Source organism: Leucopleurus acutus (assembly GCF_964270905.1).
Source record: "Leucopleurus acutus genome assembly, chromosome: 14".
In the NCBI taxonomy this organism is placed as follows: Eukaryota; Metazoa; Chordata; class Mammalia; order Artiodactyla; family Delphinidae; genus Leucopleurus; species Leucopleurus acutus.
In genome coordinates, this window is record NC_139156.1 from 13,375,149 (window position 1) to 13,392,355 (window position 17,207).

The following is a 17,207-nucleotide window of genomic DNA, read 5'->3' on the forward strand; positions in this document are numbered from 1 at the left end:
ATTGAACACAGGCTGCATAAAGAGAAGCATGAGAAGAAATCGGGGAAGGGAAATTGATGCAAGTGTGTGAGGAGCCTTGAACGCCAACGTAAGGAGCAAAGTCTCCAGGGAATGCTCCCCCTCCCATGTCCCCAAAATTGTTCTGGTCACATCACCACATTTGCCTGGAATAGGAAGATTATTAGGGTGACCATATTTACATGGGTGCACTTGAACCCCTCAATCTTCTATCTTTTTCACACTTCTCCTTCTATACATAGGTAAATGCTATGGCAAATTAAAATATTTCCCATCGCTGAGGTTTGGAGCACCATCTGGAAATTGCTGTTGGCCTCAAAACCATTGCTCAGAGAGGTTCAGGATTCTCCCAAGTTTCAGTGTTTTCTATGAGCTGATGAACATTTGTAGAAGCTGCACCATTGCTTCTGGTCCATAGACCCAGAGGGGACTGTGCAACGCAAGAATTGAGGTGCTTTGGGAAATCCATCAGTTTGTTCAACAAACATTTATTGAGCAGCTACTATGTGCCTTAACATTGCTTTATGTGCTGGGGACAAAGTGTGTAAACAAGACAGGGTCCCTGTCTTCATGGGATTTACTTTTCGGTGGGACAGACAAAGAGTTATCAAGATCATTTCAGAAGGGAAATTAAGAAGGGAAACAAAGGAAATAAACAAGTTACGTGGTAAAGAGTGACGGAAGCAAGAGAAGGACAACCACATCAGAGAAGATGGTCAGAGGTGACCTGAAGGATGGGGGCTGAGAAGGAGCCAGCTAGATGAGCGGCGGCCAGGAGAGAAACATGGCGAGCAGAGGACACAGCGAGTACAAGTGCGTGATGAGTTGGAAGAAGCTAGTAAGTGAGACGGAGAGGGAGCAGATGGGGCCGGGCAAGGCAGGAGCCCACTGGGGATCTGAGGTACAATGGGAAGCTCCTGCAGGGTTTTAAGGGAGAAATGACTGAGCTATGAACATTGGGGTCCACTTTAGAGCCGCCATTAGCCACCATCTTCTCCGGCGTCACCCTTGCCGACTTTCCCCACAAAGTCAAAACGAGTGCTGGGAGTACATCAGCTTTTATTTTTACAGCAATCTTTGTACCCAAACCACCATAGCATTTTTAATAACAAACTGGCAGGGAATCAGACATCTGTACTTGAAAAAACAGGCGAAGCCAAGTATTTCTAAATGTTTTATATTTACTTGTAACATTAGAATAACCATGAGGCTGCTTTTTGCATAATCGGAACCATTCTCATTAGGGTTCGACAGATCTCATCCTTCATGGGCTTGGGTGGTGGTTTTCATTATGGCAGTGACATTGATCTGACGAGAGTGAATCTCTTCTTGAACACTTGTGGATAAAAGGGGAAGAAGTTGAGAGAAGCCAGGGCAAGCTAGGAAAATAAGAACTCTGTAAAGAAAACCATCAGCTTGGCATTGGGGTGCCATGAAGAAAGCCCGGGTTTCAAAGTTCAGCAGAGCTGGCCCGGAAGTTCAGCTGGGTGACCCTGAGCGAGTCACTTAACCCCTCTGAGCTTCCGGCAAAATGAGGATGGTAATAGAAACTACTTCCTGGAGTTGTGGTGAGACCTAAATGAAATAACGTAGGTAAAGAGACTTGGCACGAGGCTTATTTCTGCTTGTCTTCCTCCAAAATTAGTATTTAACATCCAAGATTGAGATACTACCCCTCATCCTTTCTCTAAAGCAGGCTTGCAAGATTTATCAAACAAAAATACAGCATACCCAGTTAAATTTGAATTTCAGACAAACAACAAATAATTACTTAGCATAAATATGTCCCATGCAATATTTGGGACATACTTAAACAAGGCATCCTGCATTTTATCTGGAAACCCTATTCTAAAGGTTTAATGATCCTAAGAAAGAGGAGTTTTGAGACCCGGTTGGGTCCTGGTAGTCCACCTGGACACCTGTGCCAGAGGTGGTTTGATATCCTTGTAAAGACTGTGCCTTTCTAGCTCACTGAATCCCCAGAGCCTAGAACAGAACCTGGCATATAGTAGGTGCTCGGTAAAAATGTATTGAATGAGCAGCTAAGACCTCGTTATAAGTCAATCAGATTGGGAGGTATATATATTTTAAACATGCCTTATAAGTCATGCACCTCCTTTACCTGAGGTCGATATAAAGACAGAGACCCGCTGACCACCCCAGCCCTCACTCCCCACCCCCAGAATCAACCTGGAATCGAAATGGAGCGCGACCATCATGCTCTCACTGCCTCTCAGCCACCTGCAGCCAATGTGGAGCCAGATCTGTGCAGTTTACACCACAGCCCCTGTCCTGAGCTCCCCCCAATGGCCCCCCAAAATGACATGGGTTACAAAAATATTTCATGCCAACTCATTTCATACTTCATGTATTTTATTAATAAAGAAGATAAAACTTCCACGTTCAGAGTCCGCTTTTTTCTCCCCCTTCCTCTGGCAAACAGGACACATCTGGGCTGGAAGGTGGGGAATGGCGGGGTCTCAGGCTGGGAGAAGCTGCTGGTGGAAGGTAATGAAGTCAGGTGTGGCCCCTTCTGAGCTTCCCAGGCTGGCAAATGTCTACATTTCTCGGGAAGTTGTGAGCACAGAGGATTTCCCCAGGAATCCAGGCTGGGCTTGTAAAGAAATGATCCCAACATCAAGAAAAGAAACCGGCCAGTAAATTCCTATTCAGTTCATTTTCTAAGACTTCTGAATGTGTTTTGAATTTTCTCTAAATTAAGATAATCATAAAAGGTTAAGATATTTAAACAGAGCTCCACCTGATCCCAGGGTTTGATGTGTACGCTTAATTAGTTCCCGAACATATGGTTCAGAGCTTCTTATAAAAACAGGGTAATGACTCGAGGTATATTTGGGTATTAGATTGAACGATGTTATAGGGACATTCAAACCCATCTCAAAGGCCTTAACCTGCCCTTGATCTGTGCTGGAAGCTTTTGCTGACATCTGTTTCAAAGAGATATCAAAAAACTTTCCAGTGGTCCCATGATAAAACAAAAATCCACACGGAGATAGATATCAGGCATTAAAATACTTAGGATTCAACATTGCCTGAGGAATGTGTGGCCCCAGAATATAACATTTGGGGTCAGGGGTAGCTGAGGAGGGGCTCATACAAAGACAGAGAGGGTGGCTCTGAGAACTGCAGCGCCCCATACAGAGAGTCACTGCAGCTGAGTCACAAATGTCCCCAGGGCCCTTTGTTCTTTTGTGTGTTTCAGTCCCCAATAATAAATCAGGTGCTCCTGTGTTGGGGACATAATTCAGGTAGCCAGGAGTCACTTCCCCAGATCCCTGGCCGCCCCACTCTTCCCCGGCCCCTGCCAGGAAGGCACTTGTAGAGCCGCCCCCAGGAGGAGCAAGGTATTGCACTGACTCACCTGCACTCCTGAGTCTAGTTGTGTGCGGAGCCCCGCCCCTAACCCACGTCTGCAGAACACAGCTGCCCCTCCCCAATCTCCAATCAGATTTCTGCCCCTAACCCCTTCCTGTATGGGCACACTGGGTCCATTCTGTTTGTGAAAATTTGGGCCATAGAACAGGAGGGGTTCCGACTCATCTTTTCGGCTTCAGTGCCCCTCACTCTACCCAAATTCATTCATCCGTCCAGTCACCTATCCTTTCAACAAGTACTCCCCAGGCACCGATTGTGTGGGGATACAAAGTGCTATGGGAAAACCAGAGCTGATGTGAAGTATAGTCCTGCCCTCCAGGGGCTCACCGTCTAAGATGAGGCAGATACGGGAAGACAAATATTGTAAGGCCATCACGGGTGTTTGAGAGCACGTAAGCAACATGATATAAGAAACATGAGAGGAAGAGATCATTTCGGGCGGGTGATGAGGACAGCTTCACCGAGGACATGGCATTTGCCCTGGGCTCTGAGTGATGCGCCCATCTGGACAATGGTAACTGAGGGTGACAAGGCACTCCAGGTGGAGGGAACAGCAAGAACAAAGGAAACCACTGTGGTCCAAAAACTGGGAGTCGCTTTCCAGATAGAAACAGCATACCCATCTCCACTCATCTGATCCTCAAACATCCTTGTGAAGTTGATGAGGCGGGGATGATTATTTCCATTTCACAGATAAGAAAACCGAAGTGCACAGAGGTTATATACATTCCCCAGGGTTTCACAGCTCAGATGCGGCAAAGCCTAAATTCAAATTCAGGCTTAAACTTCTTAGATCCACCTAAGGCTGAAAAGTTAAGGTGAGGTCAGATTGCCGAGGGTCTTAAATTAAAAGCTCAGGAAGTTACTATTTCCTCTGTAGTCTCGGGGAGTCATCGAGGACTTTGAGCGGGGCTGGAAGATCCATTGGGCAGCTGAGAGCAGAAGAAGCCAGAGAAGAAAGAGGCTGGGTGCAGGTGGATGAAGGAAGAACACATGGCGTCCCTCAGAGGCGGTTACATCCACCCTGGGCCACAAGCCAGAGGAGAAAAGAGAACAAGGGTGCAAGAGAGGGAGTTAGACTCCAATCATGCCGGAGGCAGGGAAGAGGCTCCAGGGACCACTGTAGCTGTGCTTCCAGAGAGTTGGCTCTGATTCCTCCCAACGTCAGCTGAGACCTCAGCATCCATGACAGCTATGGTTTAGAGTGATTACAATGAGCCAGGCACTTTCACATATATGTCATTGAATTCTCATAACAACCCTATGCGGTAACTAATCTTATTACCTCCATTTTACAGATGAGCAAACTGAGGCCCACAGTGATTGAGGAACTTGGCCAAGGTTACCCAGGTATCACCTGGCTTAGACTGGAATGTGAACAGGTCTTCCCACCTAGAGCCTGAACTCCTGACTGCTACCTCCAACCGCCCCTCTTAGGTCTTACATACGACTCAGCGGGCCAGGGATGGGCTGGCCCCCATTGCCCACTGAAGTGCGTCTGCCTAGCTGCCCTTGGCCGGCAAACCTCTCCCCAGTCTGGCCCAAGGTTACCTTTGTCCTTTGTGACCTGCCCCTGGGTCCTGAGGGACCCTGCTGCCGCAGCCCAGCAGGCAGGAGGCCAGATCCAGGCTGTGATACAGAGAGAGAGGGAAAGAGTCCCTGTGAGCTGGAGTCCCAGCCTGAGGCGCCACAGCAGGAGACCTCAAAGCCTGGCCAAGCTCAGTGGGACTGAGATCAAAACCAGCGGGGGGTGGCAGAGCAATGAGGAACAGAAATGAGCAGGGGTGAGGCTAGTCCCATATCATTCCTGTGGCTGCATCCCAGGGCTGGGGCTTCTTTGAAGGTCTGGGACCCTGGGTGCAAGGCAGAAGACCTCCCCCCGCTGGTTTCCTTCCAGGGGCTGAGGGGTCAATAAAATGGGGGCTGAGAACGTTGTCTGTGGGTAAATGAGAGTTCAATCTCCCAGCCCGGCCTCGGTGACCTCTCCTCCTTCGATTCACTGCTGGCTGGCAGCACCTCGGGATGCTGTGCTCATATCCGTGCCCTCTGGCATAGCTGCTTTCGCTTTCCTACATGGCAAATGGATGTGGGTCTCTCCTGGTTTGGTCTGTTACACTCTTTGTGGCTCCGGGCATAGCACGGCGCATGAGCACCACGCACACTGTGGGATTTCCAGAAATCCTTGAGACCTGTCTGATGAAGAGATACATCCTTTGTGTGGCCCTAGGTCCGTAAAGGCACTGGAGAGGAACATTTACTGAAAGCCGAAGTGGCACACAGCACGGGAAGAGCTCTGTCCAGGGAGCCCAGCCCCAGGGTCCTGTCCTGGCTTTGCTACTGATGCTCAGAGCAAGCCATGTCACCTCAGTTTCCCCATCTGTGGCACTAAAGAAAGGCTAGCTGTCCTAGAGTTTCCATAAAGTTTCCCTATCTTCTCCTATTGGCCACCTCTTGGTCGTTCTTAGTTCTGGGTCACCTCCTCCAAGAGGCCCTCTCTGACTACTCAGGCTGCAGCAACCTCCTTCCCTCCTCCATTTGTCTGTTGTCTCCATCTGACCTTTTCCTGTTTGGGCATTTTTCCACTTGCTTATTAACTGTCCCCCTGAATAGGCTGTAAGCTCCAGAACAGCAGAGAACCTGTCTGAGCTTACCTCTGCTGCTCCCTGCTCCGTCTCCAGAGCTCAGGATAGAGCCTGGCATGGAGTAGGTGCTCAGCTAATGTTTGTTGAATGAATGAATGAACTGTGAGCACTTTTCTGTGTCGTAAGATATTCAAAAACCCTGTTTATAATGGCTATGAAATAGTCTAAAGTGTGGGTATATTAAAATATATTAAACCAATCCCGTATTGTGGGCTATGTAATTTAGTAACTAATGCTTACCAAGTGCCTAAGGAAGGTCACTTTTGTGTCCCTATTTTCTGTCTCCCGCTGTAAGCACATCAGCTCCAAGGGAACAGGTGCCTTCTCTTCTTATGTTTCACTGTCCACAGCCCCAAGCACGGCCTGGCACACAGGTGCTCTTCAAAGGTATTTATTAAATAAAGTAAGGACTTTCCTTCTCCCCAGAACACTTTCAATTATTTTACTCTTCCCTATGGTCCTACGTTTTGAAAGTCATTTTTTTACCAAGCAAATGCGCTTATCATGTACTAATTGCTTTCCTATTTTAATAAGTCAGTTTTAGCTGCAGTCCTGCCCTTCCAGCAGCTTCTGGCCACCACGAGAGAAGAGGCGTCACCATGTGCAGCTGATGTCATTCCAGATCACTGCAGAGGAATGTGAAGTGTCAGTCAGCCCAAGTGATCTTTGACAAGTACCTTCACCATTTCATGAGACTCTTAGAAATTGCAAAATTGAAAAATCTCAGCCAGCCCTAAAGCTCTGGGACCCTGTACTGTACATCCTCACTCCCACCAGGTGCCCGGGGGATGGCAAGCCTTTATCTCTGTCTCTTCTTACTGCTGTAGGCCACTGCAGGCCACCCGCAGACCAGGCTCAGCACCGAAGCCAATTAGGTCAGGAGAAAAGCACAACTTCCAGGGTGTCCACTTGCTTCTGGGCCCCCAAACACATAGAGTATAGAGACTTGGCTGGACACATGAGCTTCTCTGTGACTGTGCAAAGCAAGTCCAAATGGCAAGAGATGCCAAGAAATCTTGGGTGTGCCCCTCGGGGTGTTCCTCCGAGGGCAGACACAGCACAGGCATGGTACATTTCCAGATGGCTGTCTGTATGAGCACAGAACCACCAGCCGGTAAAGAAAACATGGTGAATGCTGTTGGATCATGTCACCCTTAATGTGTTTCCATGGTATTAGTAACACACCTGTGAGGAACATTTTGACTCTTCAAAGGCTTCCCACAGGCAAAATACCCTTTAAGCCTCATTCAGGAGGAACACAGAGCAGATATCACGAAGATCAAGAAAGATACTGTGACAAATCTGAAGTCACCCAGAAAGATAGGTGTGGAGAGGCCAGGACTGGAGCCTTGTTACTCACACCGGGCTCCCACCAGAGGATGCAGACAAGGACTGTGTACCTCAAGAAGGCTGTCCAGAAGTCAGAAGCAGGACCACCTGCATCAGGGCACCCCGTCCCAACCGAAGAGGTGCCAATAACACCTTAGACATGGTAGATTTATGCAGTTATTCCATTTATCTGGATTGCAATAAAACGTCTAATAATCAATCTATGATAACACTTTTCCAACAGCTAAAAGTAATGTGTCTCAGGGAAGGAGCCCCTTCTTCTAATCGGCACAGAGGTGCTGTATAACTGGCGGCAACCCTGAGAGAAGCCACTCATATTTGGGCGGCCTGGGCAGAAACAGAAGGGAAGAGTGGTGGTCTTGCTACGCCGCCAGAAACTCAGCTGCCCTAATGGCTGAGGCATCTGGGAAAGGGAGCATGCAGGATAAAGAAAGCTATCTACAAGTCAATAAGATAATAGACAGGCAGCCTAAGAGGACAACGGGCGAAGGGCATGATCCACTGACTCACAGATGAAGAAAACAGGCAGTGAACATACGAAGGTTGGTTGTGGACATTTGTCATTGTTTGTCCAGCACAGCATCCCAACCCCATTCCTCCTGCCCCTAGCTGACCTTTCAGGGCACAGCAAGACAGGACTTCCCCACTGCAAGTTGTCATGGAGGAAGGTAGGTCTCCTCTCCCACTACGGAAGCCCAAGGGGCCAATTCCTCCCTCTCCGCATCCCTGGGGCCACGGGTGCCAGGCATAGGAACACTCTTGGCCAACTGGATGGCCTCATCAAGTGCCAGAGGTTGAGGAAGGTGGGAGGTGTTTGCCTTCACCCTGTTCAAGGTCATCTGATGGTGCAATTGCTGCTGTACTGCTTCCATCCTGGCCCCTGGTGTTCAAAGCCCCTCTAGTTCCTGTCTATTCCCGAGCCTGGTCTGAGAGTCTCCTGTAGATTCTGTTAAACCCTAATATTCTTCCAAAAGTTGTCTTTTATGTAAACTAGCCAGGATCCAGTTTCTATTGCTTGCAAACAAGATCTTTAATTAATTGTATTAGTTTAGATTAAGATTAGCTGCATAGGAGAAATAACAATAATAATAGTGGCTTAAACAAGATTGACATAAGTAAATGAAGTGTGGAGGAACACAGTCCAGTGTTAATATGACAGCACTGAACTCCTGCCATCTCACCCCTCCACCCTCCTTAGCATGCCAGTCCAAGATAGCTGCTCCCACTCCAGGGATCTTGACACATTTCAGGTAGCAGAAAGGAAACTAGGAGTGGAAAAAAGTCATGCTCTCTCCCTTTAAGGACACTTCTAGTAAATTGCCTACAACCCTTCTACTTGCATCTCATTGGCCAGAACTTAGCTGGATACCCACACCTAGCTGCAAAGGAAGCTGGGAAATGCAGTTTTTATTCCAGGAGCTCATTCCCTCTGCTAACAATGAGAGGCTCTATCAAAGAGAAGGAATGAGGGTTTGGATATTGGGGTATATGAAAGATTCCATGTTTGTCACACAGATGCAAAGCTCAACTTCATGTAATGAAAAGGAACACAACTCAACAAGGAGAATATTTTTGTACCCATCAAATTAACACAAGTCAAGATAATTGATAATACCCACTGTAATGAGGCTGCAGGGAAACACATACTCTCATGCATGATGGTTAAAATATAAATTGTACAGCCTCTTTAAGGGAGAATTTGGCAGTATTTATTAAAAAGCACCTACTCTTCCACTCAGTACTTTCACTTCTAGTAATCCACCCCAGAGAAATTGTCACACATGTGCACAAAAGTACATATACAAAATACTCTCATAATAATGAAAATTTAGAAATGAGTTTAACATCTAGAAATAGGGCCAAGAGTGTATAAACTGGAGTAGTTGGTCTATGGAATAGGCAGGGGTGAAAAAGACTGGGATAGTGCTATACGCACTGACATAAAGATAATTCAGAGATACATCTAAAAATGACAGTTGAAAAGACAGATTCCTTTTATGTTTAATCTCCTATGAGCACAAACAAAAAAGAGGATTGTATTTCTGATTGTACTCATGTAATCAAACACACAAAGAAACGTCTGAATAGACAGTCTACAAGCTATTGACAGTGGTTGTGGCTAGGAAGAGAAATGGAATTTTGCTGCATTTATTCAAACGTTCATAAATGAACCTTCTTCCTATCCTTAAGTCCCTGGATAGTCAAGAGGTTAAGTTCATTGACTCTTAACTTAAGAACTTAAGTTCAAGATTTGAACTTGAGTTCAAATCTTGGTCTTGCTGTTTTCTTAACTGCCTGACATGACCTGAGCATTAATTTTCTTAACGAAGAAAATCCATATAATATGCTTAGCACGATACCTAGTGTATGAGCGTGGCTCTATAAGTGTTACTTATTATCTTGGTATCTCTGTTCTCTTCTTGCTCCCAATTCTTTCAAAGCCTTAGTAGAAGCTAATAAATATTTGATGAATGAATAAGGTTGCTAATAGTAATACTGTCTTTCTGAGTGTAAAGAATATGAAGAGAATAGGCCTAGAGAGGCCAGATCTTACTATTTTCACATTTCCTCCAACTCTGTTTTTCAAACGGTAGGTCATAACCAATTACTGAGCTGTAAGTCAGTTTACTGGGTAGCAACCAGCATTTTAAAAATATAAATAGAAAATATCAAAGTGTAAGTAAGAACAAGTGTTGTTACATGAACTTCATTTTGTGGATGTGCATACTAGGTTGCGATGTAAGACGTATTTCTTACTGTTGATCACAGTAAAAATAACATGGGGAAACCCTGCTCCAAGTGCAGCCTTACTTCATGGTCTGAATGTGCAGTTCCCAGCCCACTGCTGCCCAATTCCGTGCTAAATGTCATGGGCCAGGGAGAGGCAGAGTCTTATGCAGCAGCCACATGGACCTGTCGGGTAGACAAAGGTGGCAGGTGTCCACATGGCAGCAGTCTCTCTCCCTGCCTGCTGGGGTCTTCCCTTCATCAGGGTGATGCTGACACTTGTGGGTGCAGAAATCGCCAGCCGTATATTGGTTTCCTAGGGCTGCTATAACAAGGTACCACAAACTGGGTGACTTGAAACAAAATAAATTTATTCTCTCGCTATTTAGGAGGCTAGAAGTCCAAGATCAAGATGTCATCAGGGCTGCTTTTTCTGGAGCCTCTGAGGAAGAATCTTTTCTATGCCTCTCTCCCAGCTACTTGGTGGTTGCCAGAAATCTTTGCCTATTCCTTGGCCGTGGCAGCGTAACTCCAATCTCTGTCTTCTTCATCTTCCCCTTGCCTTCTCATCCCTATGTCCCTATGTATCTCTGTATCTAAATTTCCTTCTTCTTATAATGACACCAGTCATTGGATAGGGGACACCCTAATCCATTATGACTTAATCTTGATTATATCTCCAAAGGCCCTATTTCCAAGTAAGGTCACATTCACAGGTTCTGGAGAACATGAATTTTTTTTAGGGCTGGAGGGGGACATTAGTCAATGCAGTATCTCCAGCCCCAGAGAGAGGAAGGGACCACACTGATACATCAGTCTGGAGGGGAATCAGGATGGAGGTGATAGTGAGGTCTTTCTCTGGCCTGTGTGCTCTGAGATTCAGTCTGGACACCCAGAACTCAAGACCCTTGGAATAGAAGGGACAAGTTCCAGTCTGTGGAACCTGGGTCTACACCTTTGAAACAGCCAGACTAATTGGCACTAAGATTTGGGCCATGACCATAGACTGAAGTGTTTTGCTTGGGGGACATTAGAGATCACACCCACCATCCTTTCATTTTAGAGTTGAAAAAACTGAATTCCAGGGAAGTTAAATTTTTTCCTTAAGTCACACAGTTGGTGAGTGGCCAGGTCAAGAGCCCAGCACTGGATGCTGCCCAGGGCCCTTGATATACGGCCTTTTGTCTTAAATACTTAATTCTAATAATAATGGTGGCACTTACAGGTGGCTTGCAGGAATGGGGGAGAATTCAATTCCTCTACAATCTTCAGTCTCCCCTCAAAGGCACCTGAAAATTTTTTTTAATATATTATTTGATATAGATTGCTTTCAACCGTTTAAAGTGTGAATAAAAGCATCTTTAGAAAACTTTGCAAAAAAATTTTTTGAAACTTATGACTTAAGCGGATGCAGTAGACTTGATTTGTAACTCCTGCAGCTTCAGTCACCCCCTCCCTTTCCAGACTGTCCCCCACAAGCCCCTCCAGCATGGAATTCTAGAGTCTAGTGGAAGAGTGACAAGGCCCACTGCTGTCTCCTGAGTGCCTAGCATAGGCCAGACTCTGCTAAATCCCTCTGAGCAAGGAGCATCTATCTCTTCTAGCAGATGGGGAAACTGCGGCCAAGTCTGAGCCAAAACAGGCAATTTTTTTTTAATCTGAATGTCTCTAGAGGAGACACACACTGTCCAGTGTCACAGGTTCCATCACCCCCTGTTACGGTAACTGCACTCGCTTAAAAAAATAAGATAATATTTTATTTTATTTTTAAAAAAACATATTTATTTTCTGATAATTCACATAGCATACAATTTACCCATTTAAAACATACAATTCGATGGTCCTCAGTATATTCACAGCTAAGTACAACCATCATCACAGTCAATTTTAGAACTTTTCCAATCACCTCATAAAGAGGTGATGGAAATGTACCTGTACCCTTTAGCTATCAACTCTCTCTCCCTCTATCCCCCCACCAGCCCTAAGTAATCATTAATCTAACTTTCTATCTCTATAGATTTACCTGTTCTAGACATTTTGTATAAATGGAACCATACCCTATGTGACTTTTCGTGTCTGGTTTCTCTGACTTAGCATACTGTTCTCCAGGTTCATCCACATTGTAGCATGTATCAATATTGCATTTCTTTTTATAGGTGAATAATATTCCATTGTATGGATACACCACATTTTGTGTATCCATTCATCAGTTGATGGACATTTGGAAGATTTTTTTTTTAACATCTTTATTAGAGTATAATTGCTTTACAATGGTGTGTCAGTTTCTGCTTTATAACAAAGTGAATCAGTTATACATATACATATGTCCCCATATCTCTTCCCTCTTGCATCTCTCTCCCTCCCACCCTCCCTATCCCACCCCTCTAGGTGGTCACAAAGCACCGAGCTGATCTCCCTGTGCTATGCGGCTGCTTCCCACTAGCTATCTATTTTACGTTTGGTAGTGTGTATATATATGTCCATGCCACTCTCTCACTTTGTCCCAGCTTACCCTTCCCCCTCCCCGTATCCTCAAGTCCATTCTCTAGTAGGTCTGCATCTTTATTCCCATCTTGCCCCTAGGTAGATAATGTTTTCTTAATACTATATGCCAGTCCTTGTTCTAAGTGTTTTATCTCATTTAACCCTCATAACAACCTTATGGGATAGGTGTTAGAGAGATTATCTAACTTGCTCAAAATCACAGCTAGGAATAGCTGCTTGGCCCCTACGTGTGTCTGTAATTCCGAGCGGCACACGATCCCTCTCTTTATTGGGGTCTTCGGGGACAAGTCATACATACCTCAGCCTGTTCATGTATCCCTACATGGAATGCAAAATGGCGTACCAAGAGCCCCTGCATCCTCACTGCCCACCTCCCCACTCTTCACCCCTCCCCCACTGCCCACCTCCCCACTCTTCACCCCTCCCCCACTGCCCACCTCCCCACTCTTCACCCCTCCCCCACTGCCCAAACTTGGCTCCTTCTCCAGCCTGTTCAATCATGCTCTCAGTCAGGAACATTCCGGAAAACCACTTCCACAGTACACAGAGTCACCTTTATTTAACAATTGATTTGGGGTCAACAACCCCCTTCAAGAGGTGTCATCTAAGCTCTGTAAAATCCTTATTATTCGGGTCCTCGAATAATTCAATATTTGTGGATCCTTTTATGATGCTGTGCTGGAGTACAGTATGATTTGGTTAGCAAACTTTTCGTCACTATGAATTACAAATTCATAGTGTAAACAAGATTGTAGAAAGCATGTTTAAACAAAGTGTTTTCAAGCCTTCTCAGAAATCACAGAACTGCCCGCCCACCGAAGCAACCCAATAGCTGACATGCAAGTTACACACAACTCTTATCCATTCTCCAAGTAGGTCCCCTGAAGACTTGACAGGTAACCTCGCCAAATGCAGTAGCGACAAGATTCATCGCGCCATGGCGCCTCCCTTCAAAATATGTGTTATTTCAGACTCACTCTCTGATTCTCCAAACCCGTCCTGGTCCTCAGCTTCACTTCTTCTATGGAAAAGCTTGCTTCTGCCAATCAGACGTTCAGCAGAACTAGGTCGTGAACCCCAGATTCCCTCTCGGGCCACACCAGGCTCAGAAACGTTTAAGTTCAGGTCCTAGGAGGGGACCAGCAGGAAAGGGACTGTGGGAACGGGGGACTTCTGAGCTTGAAGACCCCTCCTTCCATTCACAAAACCATTATTTTCCCCAGAGACAAATTCTGCCTGGCTGAAAAGTCTGAGGAGGCGGGTGACAGCCTGCAGCCAGCCCAGACAAGCGCTGAATACCTTCAGCCTACTGCATCCTGGTTGCCTTTGATCTAGGCATTTCCTGTGGTCCAGCAAGTGAGAGAGGGGTGGGAAAGGCTGCAGTGGGGAAAGTCTGCCAACCTTAGCATCTCCAAAGTGAAGCCCTCCACTTCTTTCCAGAATCTTAAGCCCCGGATTGTAAAATGTCGTGGGTTCAAGCTGCACCAGTCTGTCCCAGTTTAGGGGTTAATTAGTTGAAAGTAACAGCGAGATTTCAATCTTCAACACTTTTCCAGGGGATGCCTTTCATCCTATCTGCAGAGCAGCTTCAGTGACATCCTATGGGGTTTGGGGGCCCAGGAGAGAGCAGAGACCTGGCAAGATGCAGCCCCACTGTACCTTGGCTTCCACCAGCTCCACTGGGATGGATGCAGAGAATACCCAGCAGGGAGGCCAGACAACCACTACTCAGAACTGGCTTCCTAACTGGCTTTGTAGCTGACTTCTCACCTGGCCCCTATTTCTCCTGCCACAAAATAGAACATTCGACTGGAAGGGACTGCAAATGGTTTGCACGTCATGCCCTAGTTCTGATCTTTCAGTAGAGGCTTCCTGGAGCACTGTGTTGAGAAAGATTTTGAAGGTTAGAGGGAGAAAGAGAGAGCTGGGATCAATTAGCAATGTCTGCTGTGAGCACGGGAGGGAGAGCGGAGCCACGTTTCCTTGGCTTGTATTTGCCACTCCTGACGTAGATATCCAAAGTCCTCTTTGGCTCAGCTCTTGTACGATTTTATGAGTCTTCTGTGTTGTTTTCTTTGCCTTCTCTGAAGACCTACCTCAAGGGCTGTTCCCACCCACTGGGAATTGACAGTGGTCTGCAGACAATTGCTTATAGGGTTTGGGGCATGCCAGTTAGAGACCACCAAGGCCAGAGGAGGCCAGCTCTCCTCCTGGAGACTGGAAATAAGCCCAAAGAAAGTCTTTCTCTGTCAACACTGAACTGAAACCCACAGGACATGAAGCACGGCCAATGGGGATGAACCTGTGCAAGGTTACCCACGGCAAGACAGATGCTGGATGTGGCCACTATCTGTATGGTTGGGGCATGAAGGACTGAGAAAGCCAAATAGCATGTGAAACAAATTTTGAGCAGAGGGCTGCTGGGAATAGGGGAGTCTCTCTGCCTGTAAAGGAGAAATGATAATAGTGGCTCCTCCAAGATAGGTGGTTGTGACAGTGCAGTGAGATAATGCCTACAAAGGCTCAGCACAGAGCCTGGCACCAGTGCTCAATGCCCAATAAAAGTGATCCAGGGGCTTCCCTGGTGGCGCAGTGGTTGAGAGTCCGCCTGCCAATGCAGGGGACACGGGTTCGTGCCCCGGTCCGGGAAGATCCCACATGCCGCGGAGCGGCTGGGCCCGTGAGCCATGGCCGCTGAGCCTGCGCGTCCAGAGCCTTTGCTCCACAACGGGAGAGGGCACAACAGTGAGAGGCCCGCGTACTGCAAAAAAAAAAAGTGATCCAGGGTCCACAGTATTATTATTCTCTAGGATCACCCTTTGGTGGCATTGGGCCTAAGGATACAAAATCTGTTCTGAAACTGGCCCTCCCATCGGCAGGGCGAGAGCCTGCGATCTCACCACTGGGGCCCCGCGTTGGCCAGTTCCAATAACATGATTAGTCATTTTTCATTCCTGAGATGTCTACCCATGGGTGGGTGCATGTGTGCATGTGTGAGTGTGTATGTGCCTTTCAGAGCAGGGGAAAATCCATATTCTCTCTTCTGACCGAATTAATCAAATAAATCTTCTGTAAGGAGCTGCTAAATGAATCACAGATGGTTCTGCCCTTTTACAGGTTGCAGAAAGCACCCGTTACAGTCCTTTTAATTTATCAGAGGAAAAAAGATGCCCTTGTGTGCCCCTTCCCGCTTGCAATAATAATCAGAACCAGTCTATTTTCCGAGGGTCCGAGACTCATTTTCAAAAAATGTGTATCAATAGATGTAACAGCAGGAAGATTATTTTGCCAAGTTCCAGCCTCCAGCACCGCAAAGGTGCCCTGGCTAGGGAGAGCGTTTGTAAAACCACATTTAATAAAAGAGAGTGTTACATTAAGTATGTTTGCTAGTGTATTTAAGCATATGGTTTCCATATCAGGCGTAAAGATGGCAAACACATGCTTTACCTTCTTTCTAACCTTTCCTAGAGACGTCCTTTCTAGGGGGTGGTGGGATGGGAGGATTTGAGGTGGATGTGAGTGAGTGTATGTTGTTTTGTTTTGCTTTTTACAACTCTGAGTCACGTGGTAAAGCACCGAGGAATGTTCAAGAAAACATGGGAAGACTCTCTGCCTTTTCTATTTATGTAATTAGCCCGAGAAACTTGCTTTGCTTACTTTCTTCAACTGTCCCAACATTCTCCCAGCTCTCCCTTGCCTCCTCCAAGGCACTAGGGGCTGGCTGACTTTAAAGTGTGAATCAATCTCAGCTGCAAAGAACTTGAGCTCCTGGATTTTAAACATGTACCCTTTGGTAAAGCAAGAGCTCTGAGGATGGCTGCCTGGCCTTGTGTCCATGAGGCCTCGTTAACCAGCAAACTATCCAACTCCAGGATTCGTCTGCCTAGAGATCTCCTTTTGGTACCTGGGTTGGGTATTGAGGCCTTTATGTTTTTCCTTCAGGCCAGAGGCAACGGGCTGTGGTCCTGCAGGCCTGGGGTCCCCAGAAAGTTAGCCAGGAAAGGTCTCCACAGCCCACCCCCCGAAACAGTTTCAACAATCCCTCCATTCTGAGACAATCTCAGAAGCTAAACTGCCAGACTAGGAAGGGGATTGGGCGGGGGCGTCTGCAGTGAGGTCACCCTGCCCACCTCCACCAGCCCAAACAGATTTGCCTGAGCAAGTTATAAATCTACTGGTACCATTGCTTTTTCGTCACTTGCCTAATCCTGTGCCCTTCGTTTCATGTGCTGTAATTATTAACATCTGCTTTCTGAGCCTGGCCCTCATGGAGTTTGCAAAGGCAGTTTTCAGTCCAGAACAATGGTGACAGCTGTTTCATTTAGCCTAGGGCCAGCACTTCCTGTTCAGTCTGCATCTGCCCTCCTGTGTCCAATTTCTGATTCGGGGTTTTCTGTTTTGTTTTCTGGGTGTTTTTTTTTTTCCTTCATCTGACCTTACTATATGTTTAAGAAGAATTTCTAAGTTAGCACTCCAGCTAGTATTTCTAGCACTTATGCTTATTAGATTGGCGACAGCCAGAGAGAGATAGGAGAAAGCCAGGGCTGTCTCCAGCAGCTAACACAGTGG